Below are 10,026 nucleotides of genomic sequence, written 5' to 3'. Positions count from 1 at the left end.
CAGACCACCCTGCTTCAAGTTTTATTTTGAGCACTCCCCTGCTCCTGCACTAGGGTTCTTTGGTTCACTCCTGTAGCTCAAATGCCCAGATTAGTACCTGGGACATAAAAGGCACTCAATAAATATTCTTTATTTTCATAAATGGAGTCTCACTCTGTCCCCCAGGCTGGAGTGCAGTGGTGTGATCTCGGCTCACTGCAACCTCCGCCTCCCAGGTTCGAATGATCCTCCTGCCTCAGCCTCCTGAGTAGCTGGGACTACAGGCATGCACCACTATGCCTGGCTAATTTTTGTATTTTTAGTAGAGACGAGGTTTCACCACGTTGGCCAGGCTGGTCTCGAACTCCTGGCCTCAAGTGATCCTCCCCCTTGGCCTCCCAAAGTGTTGGGATTACAGGCGCAAGCCACTGCGCCCAGGAATATTCAATTTCTTTCTTTCTTTTTTTTTTTTTTTTTTGAGATGCAGTACAGTGGTACGATCTGCCTCCCAAGTTCAAGCAATTCTCCTACCTCAGCTTCCTGAGTAGCTGGGATTACAAGCGCGTGCCACCACACCCAACTAATTGTTGTGTTTTTAGTAGAGGCGGGGTTTTGCCATGTTGGCCAGACTGGTCTTGAATGATCTGCCCCCCTCGGCCTCCCACAGTGTTGGAATTACAGGCATGTCTTTTTTTTCTTTTTTTTGAGACAGAGTTTTGCTCTTGTTGCCCAGGCTGGAGTGCAATGGCACGATCTCAGCTCACCGCAACCTCCACCTCCCAGGTTCAAGCGATTCTCCTGCCTCAGCCTCCCGAGTAGCTGGGATTACAGGCATGTGCCACCAAGCCCAGCTAATTTTGTATTTTTAGTAGAGACAGGGTTTCTCCATTTTGGTCAGGCTGGTATCCAACTCCCAACCTCAGGTGATCCGCCCACCTTGGCCTGCCAAAGTGTTGGGATTACAGGCATGAGCCACCACGTCCGGCCTCTGCAATATTCTTAAATGAATGAATGAGCAACTCTTGGAAAAATATTCTGTCTCCTAATTATGCAAATGAGGACACTGAGAGAGGAAGCAATGCCAAATGACGCGCAGCTAGAGTCAAGCCTGGGACCCGCTGTCCTGGCACCCAGTCCGGCGCTCTTTGTGCTATGCTAGCAGGGTTCTCCAGTTTCGTAGAGCCAGAAGTCAGCCTGCTCTTCCCTGCACACCCTGGTGCGCCTCTCCCATCACATCACCATGGTTGATAACACCCCAGCGCCAGGCACCTCTCAGGAGATCTAAGGAGTGAGAAGATGCCCTGTGTGCTCTCAAGACAGAGGCCTGCCTACCTGGGGGGCGGATAATGCATGTTCAAGGCTTCCCCTGAGCACATTTCTCCAAAGCGACATGCTTCCAACAAGGCTTTCAAAGGCGACACATCAATCCAGTAATTGTTACGCCCATAATGAAAAATCCACAGAGGAGACAGAGTGACACAAAGACCACAAAGCCTAGAGAAGACTGCCAAAGGGTAGTTGACCCAGGTGGTGAGGTCCTGGGGCTGTCACCAGGCCTGTGCCCCCTGATGTTAGAGCCTGGTGAAGCTGTGGCTGAAAGTGGCCACCACTGCCTACTTCTCGGCTCCGTTCTCCTCCCAAATGCACAAGGCATCTGCCCTTCACCTTCTGTCCCTGCTCTGTCTTATCCCAGTCTAGCAGGCACAAGCAGTTCTGTGACCTTCCTGGGCAGCTGAGCTTCCTGGGTGGAAATGAACCCATTTCTGGGCCCCAGACAGTTTCCTCCTGCAGGGTCCTAAAAATTCATGCTGTTGGACGGGCACTGTGGCTCACGCCTGTGATCCCAGCACTTTGGGAGGCTGAGGTGGGCAAAGCACCTGAGGTCAGGAGATCGAGACCAGCCTGGCCAATATGGCGAAACCCTGTCTCTACTAAAAATATAAAAATGAAGTGGCAGGCGCCTGTAATCCCAGCTACGCGGGAGGCTGAGGCTAGAAAATTGCTTGAACCCAGGAGACGGAGGTTGCAGTGAGCCGAGATCGCACCATTATACTCCAGCCTGGGCAACAAGAGTGAAACTCCGTCTTTAAAAAAAAAAAAAAAATTTATCCTGTTGAGCACAGGGCTGATCTCCCTGCTCCAGTACCATAGCGTGCTGCTGTCACACGGCTGCTTCGTGGTTGTTATGGGTTTCTGTTTCTTCACTAGCTTGGAAAATACTTAGGGGGAGATTTCTAAAAATTCTAATTGAGTCTCAACCTAAATACCTCTGTGTTCCCACCCCTGCGGTGGGCATGGAGAGCAGCTGCTGGCCTTGCCCAGGGGCTGAGGACGCCCCAGGCAGGATGAGGGAGCTGACCCATGTCCACTGAGAAGCAGAAAGGAAGCAGGGAGCATGGTGTAAGCTGCAGCAATCAGGGAAGCCTTCCCGGGAGCAGCAGGCTGCGGCAAAGCTCTGACAATGTCCTGTGGCAGGGCTCAAACTGCTGGCTTTAAATGAAAGCCGAGGCTCTGCTGGAGGGCAGCAGCCCCACCCCCTGTGTAGAGGAGCAAGAAATCAGCTCTACACAGGGTCTGCTAGGTCCCTGGCCTGGTGTCACCAAGCCCAGTGCTGTGACTGGTTTCCAGCACCTGAGTTGGAGACACTGGTGGAGCTCCGCCTGACTCCTAGAGAAAGACAGAGACAGAAAGACAGGTGGGGAGTGGGGCCGGGCCTGACCTGAAGCTGGACACTGAACCGCTAGGCCTGGGGAGGGGAGGTCTGAGGAGCCCCCGATCTCCTGTGGAGCAGCCTGGAGCACCCCTGCCTCGGTTTCCCAGGGGGAAGACCGGACTCACTATGGGCTGAGGAAAGGTGTGTTGAGTACACGGTTGAAAGTGTGGGAATAAACATATGTATGTTGAGATGTCCTTGTGATTCAGCTATCAATCTACATATTTCAGTTAGAAGCACTTAAAATTATATCCGTTCCTGACATGCTGCATCCCTTGCAGGTTTATTTATTTATTATTTATTTATTTATTTATTTTTTTTTTTGAGACAGAGTCATGCTCTATCACCTAGGCTGGAGTGCAGTGGCGTGATCTCGGCTCACTGCAACCTCTGCCTCCCGGATTCAAGCGATTCTCCTGTCTCAGCCTGCCAAGTAGTTAGGACTACAAGCATGCACCACCACACCCGGCTAATTTTTGTATTTTTAGTAAAGACAGGGTTTCACCATGTCAGCCAGGCTGGTCTCGAACTCCTGACCTCAGGTGATCTGCCCCGCCTCAGCCTCCCAAAATGCTGGGATTACAGGCATGAGCCACCACGCCTGGCTCAGGGTTTATTTTATTTAAAAACAGACAGTCCAAGCTGGGGTGTGCTGATGCCTCCCTAGTGCCTCCTATTGCCTGCAACATTGGTCGAAGCATCTGCTGGAGGCTTGGCTGCTGATGTCCATGGTGGGGCTGCCGTGCCACTGTGACCGAAGCAAGCCTGTCCTGCGCCGAGGCCTTCTGTAACAGCCTTCTGGGAAACCCGTTTGGTAAGGTGGGGCTGCTCCCACCAAGGAGGGAGGAACCAAGTAAGACATCTCTGCTCAGGGGAATGTAATAGTCCTGTTTTGACAGCAATACAAATACTGTAGGATGTTTGATTTGAAATATTTTACAGTTCACCAACTATTTTCCTAAAACTTATCATTTATTCGTGACAAGCAACTGTGGGACCAGTAGAGAAGAGATGATTGACCCCATTTTACAGATGAGGACACATAGTGTTAGAGAGATTGTGTCCAGTAAAAGTGGAACTAAACCCAAGGTGTTTTTTTTTTTTTTTTTTTTTTTTTTTTGACAGCATCTTGTTCTGTCACCCAGTCTGGACTACAGTAGTGGATCATGGCTCACTGCAGCCTCAACCTCCTGACCTCCTGGGCTCAAGCAAACCTCCCACTTCAGCCTTCTGAGTAGCTGGGACTCAGGCACGCACCACCTTTATTTGTTTATTGATTTAGTAGAGATGAGGTCTCACTATGTTGCCCAGGCTGGTCTTGGACTCCTGGTTCAAAGGATCCACCCACCTCAGCCTCCCAAAGTACTGGGATTACAGACATGCAACATGGCGCCCAGCCCCAAGGTGTTGGCCCTTAGCACTGCCTGGGGTTGAGCTGGCCCTGCAGGGCACACAGACACGTTTGGGACACATCTATGCCTTCAAGCAGCAGTCTCAGGGAACACCTCACTAGACAGATATCAATAAAGACAGGATTCCATCTGTCAACTCATTTGAGAACTGGTGGCTTTGGCCCAGTGTTTCAGCCATTCCCAGCTGGCGTGGGGTGCACTGTCCCCTGAAAGGCTGGCTCCTTGGGTGGAAACTCACTAGGATCTCTGCTCCCTGCATCTTATTTGCAAGATGCCATTGCCCTCAGCAGCTAGGATGGACAGATCTAGCAAATAAAAATTAAAAATGCCCAGTTACATTTGAATTTCTGATAAATAATAAACACTTTTTCAGTATAAGTATGCCTCAAATGTTGCATGGGACATACTTACACTTAAAAAGATTCATCACCAACATGAAATTCAAATTTAACTCAGCATCCTGTACTTTACCTGGCAGCCCCATCGGATCAGCAGCTTAACGCACTTGGAGAACTTTGTTTTCCCACCTACCCTGGGCACCCATCTGGTGGCCCAAATTCCAGGTTTTCTCCAGTAGGACCAGGCAGCAAGCCCTTTCTTCTCCAGCCCAAGGCTGCTGTGTTGATGAGTATGAAACCTCCCAGGTTATTCACACTCCGTCAAAGACCCTCTGGAGCCAAGATGGCTTAGCTCAGAGGAGTGAGGCGGATGCTGAGGTTTCAGACCAAGCTATCTTGGGCCATGTGGGCTTCAGGGAGCCCAAATCTGCCTCAGAGGCATAGCAATGGTCCTGAGGCTTCTGAGTCCTGGATTAATGAGGCCGAAAGGTTTAGGCAGGGTGGGGTCACACAGCTCTTAGATTTTATCCTTTTCACTCCTGAAACCACTGGAGAGGCTGTTTTTAAACACAGAACATCTAGAATGCCAGGGACCTCCCTGGAGGCAGGTTGGGAATTGTGGCCCAAGCTCCCTCCCCAGACACCTGCACATGTGCACATGGTCCTGCGCAGGATGCACATTTCACAACGACGCGTTTGCTCACCGAGGCACTTGCTGTCCCTCCAACATTCGGCCAGCAACTGGATGAGGTTGGCTTCTTCTCACATGAGGCCTTTCCATTTGCAGATTTAATTTAGATTAACACGAAAAAAAGTCTTGGACTACTTTCCTGCAGGCTGAGTGAATACTGCTTAATTTCAAGGAGAGATAAGAGTGTGTGTATATAGGGGATATCTTCCTATATGCTCTAAGGGAAGGAGTGTGAGGGTGAGCTCCTGGGATGGATTCTGGAATCCTGGAGACACTGACCCGCACCCTGCTGTGCTGACCAGAATGAGTGATCCTGAGGATGTTGGCAGGGCAGTCCCTGGAGACTGGGTAGGTGTGGAGAGAGGAGAATGCTCTCTGTAAGGGCCAATGACTCAGGGAAAGCCTTGAAGCAGATGGAGGTAGGGCTGGGCTCCAAGCTACAGCCAGTTCCAAGCTACTGACCCTTCTTCTACACCTTTTGCCTCCACAACCGGGCAGGTACTGTTGAGACTTGGGTCAAAGAGTGTCAGAGGGGACAGAGAAGGCTGTGAGATCAGGGCAGGAGATCTTCACTCTTGAGAAGACACAGCAGGGGATGCCTCTGGACCTCGGCAGGCCTCAGGGTCTAGACAATGAGGGGCAAGGATTCCAGCCTCAAAGTCTCCCTGGGCTTCTTAGCACGGATGGCAGTGGCCACAGTCTTGGTTTATAGTGTTATGAAGTTATTCCTGCCCTTTCCTCCCTGAAAAGGGTGCCAATTAATGTGAAGTAAGGTTTGTACCTGCACCAGCTGTCCCTCCTCAAAACCTCCAGACCATTTCCATTTTGATGAGTGTAATTTTGAAATGCGGCTGGGTTTTCACTTCCACCTTGCAATCGTCCCCCTGCCCAGATTCAATTTAGATTAAGGAGAACAAAGGCAGGGGATGTTTGCCCTCTGCTCAATCAGAGGGGCGTAGTTCAGCTGTCTTCCTCCGGCCCCCCTCCAGGCTGGACGGGGCTGGCAGTGGGTGGGGGGGGACATCTCCCAGAATGGATGTGGTGGGGCTCTTGCAGGCGTCACACCTGTATTCCCTGCTGTATTCCCATTACCCTCCTCTCTTATTTACAGTCTGCCTGTCTGCTGCTCCAGGCTGGAGGCTCCTCCGGGGAAGGCATTTCCAGGTCCTCCCCCTGCCGCCAGCTTCCTGAGCTTGGCAGCACTTAGTCACCCCACAGTCCTCTACTGTCAGAGTCCCCTATAAAAACCTGTGCAGGAAAGCCCTGCTTGGGGAGGAAGTCAGGGCTCCCTCACCCCCTCTCCACACCTACTGCTTCTCCCAACACCTAGAACTGATCACATCTTCCTCCTCAGCCCTCTCCCCACCGTGTGCTCACCTGGGCCCTGCTGGGGACAGCCGGCACGCAGAACAGAACTGGACACCTAGTGTGTGTGCCAGGAAGGCCCTCAGGGGTGGCGACTAAGAGTGAGGCCCTGGGCACAGGTTGTGTCTCCCAGCCCCACCCTTACCAGCTGTGCAACCTCATGCGGGCGGCTGGACTCTCCGACCTTCCTTTCTCGCCTATCAAATAAGAATCCTGAAAAGGAGCTCTCGGTGCCCCAGCTGCTCCCCACTGTGCGCTGAAGTTGGACATCCCCCTTCCCCACTGCAGGAGTGGCGCAAAGCCCCTGCCCCCACAACAGCATTCCTGCACTGCACACACCCCACTTGAGCGTGTGCCATGGAGTCAGACTGCGCACACCCGCGGCCCAGCACAGGGAAGGTGCGGGGTCCTAGGAGGAGCACAGCACGGACTTCCTCTGACCCCAAGTCCTCCCCTTCTGAACAGGATATACAGGAGCTCAACTCCACCTGCACAAGCCCAAATGACAGATGTTTATGTCCAAAGTTGTTACCGCCATAGAACATTCTCGCTCTATTCCGGTTTGCAGGTGGGAGCTTGGAGGCCGCCCCCAGCATGGCCTGGGAAGGATGGGATGGTCTCCACCCCAGGACTCTGATGCACTGCATTGCATGCGGTCAAGGCTTCCACCATTCTAGGACTTGAGGCTCTCCATAGATTAATGACCCTGGCTGGTCCGAAGGGCATGAAATTATGAATAATCTATTCCTGATGGAACAACGCTTTGCCTTCCACTCCCAGCCCTGTCCCTGGTTGTAGGAGGCTGCGGAGGGCCCCATTATTCACGCCACTCAGGTTCCTGCCTGCTCCACACTCACAGGGATGAATGTATTGCTCAGAAACACGGGAGGGAGTGTTACAACATTGATACTAGAGAGGCATTATTTTCATTGTCAAGCTGCTTGATGGTTTCATAATTTTCATAAAAGAACTGGGTTTTAGGCTCTAAGGAGCAATTAATAAAGGAGTCCACAGGCACACGGTGACACGGAAGTGCTCTCAGAAAAGGGGGCTGAGCTCCCAATGGGTGTGAGGGCTTGGACCTCCCTCGCCTGGTTCTCCCCAGACAGAGAGAGGACGGGGAGGTGCGCTCATCACTCAGCAGCGAGCCCTCTCCTCCTGCCTGCAGACTCAGACCCCCACTGCAGGTGCACAGTGAAATCATCGTACCCTCCACATAGAAGGAAAAACAAACTAGAAGCATTTAAGCACGTGCCTGAGCCAGGACCCTCTCAAATGACGATGACAGAAAACCAACTCTGATTTAAATAAAAAGGGAAAGTCCGGTAGGGGTGGGGGAAAGTGAATTAGCTTCAAGAATTCCAAAGACCAGGAGGGCAGATGTCCCTTCAGGCAACGCTGCGTTCAGGGACTCAAACGAAGTCCTTGGGACTCCCTCTCCAGGCTCAGTGCTCCTGTCTTGCCCACGGTCCCGCAGTCCCCAGCTGCAGCCCAGGGGTTCCTGCCGCGGGAGAGAAGGCTTCACTGTGCGAGGGCACCCCACGCCTCCACTCCGCTTTGTCTTCCTTCTAACCCTATACTCTACTTTGTTTGGTGCTCACCTCCCTTGGGCTAGAGCAGGGGATTTTGTTGGGTTCGTTGATTTATACCCAGAGCCTTGAACAGGGCCTGGCAGAAAAGGCTCTGAAATATTTGTAGAGTAGATCAATGAGCCACCTGAAGGAAATCTGTTTTGTGTCTTCATCTTCTAGATGGGAAGGTGGAGATCAGAGAGAAGAAGTGAATTCTCTGAGCTCACTTGGCTGACAAGAGGCAGAGTTGCGGCTGGACCCCGGATCATGTGACTTCAGACCCTCTGGTTATGAACAGTGCATGTAGACGTGTGGCACACCCGACCTCCAGGAGGCCCTGAATGGGAGAGGGATGGGGAGAGGGGAGGGATGGGAGATAGTTCCACCAGTGGGCAGTTCTGGAGAGTGGGGATGGGAGGGGAGCTCTCTTGGTTCCCTTTCACAGCTGCACTGGAAGGCAACAGTTGGGGAAAGCTAGAGAGGGAACCTATTGAAGGAGCATGTAAAATCATTAGCAAAATCTTACTATTGGCTGGGTGAGGTGGTTCACACCTGTAATCCCAGCACTTTGGGAGGCTGAGGTGGGAGGATGGATTGAGCCAAGGTGTTTGAGACCAACCTGAGCAACACAGCAAGACCCCATCTTAAATATATTAAAAATAAATTTAAGATTAGGTGGGCATGGTGGCATGTGCCTGTAGTACCAGCTACTCAGGAGGCTGACGGTGAGGGGATCCTTGAGCCTAGGAGGTTGAGGCTGCAGTGAGCTATGATCACATCACTGCACTCTAGCCTGGGCAACAGAGTGAGACCCTGTCTCAAAAAAAGTCCTAATTCATTCATTAATTTAAAAAATCTAATTATTGAATCATTTCACTTTCTGCAAGTCCTGCCTGACCACTTACCTCAGGGCATTTATTCATTTTCCATTTATCTCACTAAGAGACAGTGGGCAGTTCACCTTGTCCCCAGCCGTAGCCCCTCTGCAGCCCACAGGGGGACCCCGAGGGTTAGTGCTGGGCAGAAAGACAGCCTGGAGGTGGCTAAACCCCAAATCCATGCTGCCCTCCCCAGCACACTGATTCGTGAGCAGGGCTCGGGAGCCTGACGGCTGAGGCTGAGCCCCAGCCCCACCACTCACTGACTCCTTGTCCTCAGTCAGGTCATGTCACCTTTCCAAGCCTCAGGCTCCCCTCTGCAGGGTTGCTGCAAAATCCACAGGATAACGTGGACATTGTCAGCACAATGCCCGGTACAGTGGCCCATCCGCAGGCGGTCACCAAGGGTGCTGCTGTTGCGAGAGGACCCACGGTAGGTTTCATGATGAGGTGAGAGGGGAGGCGCACTGAGCACGCATCTGATGCCCAGGCCCCCGCGAACCCCTGTTGCTGGGGGAGGGCTCCAGGGCTGCAGAGGTGGCAGGATGCACCCTTAGCGTCCAGCCCTCCCACACTGCCGTGGTGTAGACACAGAGTAGGCGATGTCGTTATGTGACCATTGGACACGCATGAAAGTGGCTGCTATGAAGCCGTCAGTTAATTATGAAGTGATTGCAAACACCCCAAAAGGAACATCTGTGTGGTTTATTCTAATGGCTTAGACATACTTAGGTTCTCCTGATTAAATGCAGGCCTTAGGATGGCAGCTTCCAAGTCCAGGCTTCAGTGTAGAGCCAGGAAGAGGATCCTGGGGCTCACAGACCAACAGAGAGAGGGGGCAAGAATTTGGCCTTGAGGGCAGCTCTCACACAGCCCTCTAGGCCTCAGGGACGGAGCCATCTTTGAGGGTCTATTATTCCCTCTGTTTGGGCTGTTAAGCAGATGCCCAGGGTAACATTTGGGGTGGCCAGCCCAGCCCCCAGTACTGCCAGCAGAACAATCCTGCACTGTCCCTGCCTGCTATGCCCCAGGCACCCCCAGGAACTCCATTCACCCCCAGGAAACCCCAGGCACTCCCA

The sequence above is a fragment of the Pan troglodytes genome, chromosome 20, assembly GCF_028858775.2.
Source record: "Pan troglodytes isolate AG18354 chromosome 20, NHGRI_mPanTro3-v2.0_pri, whole genome shotgun sequence".
NCBI lineage: Eukaryota > Metazoa > Chordata > Mammalia > Primates > Hominidae > Pan > Pan troglodytes.
The sequence above is the reverse complement of the archived record's forward strand: the minus strand, read 5'-3'. Positions refer to the sequence as shown.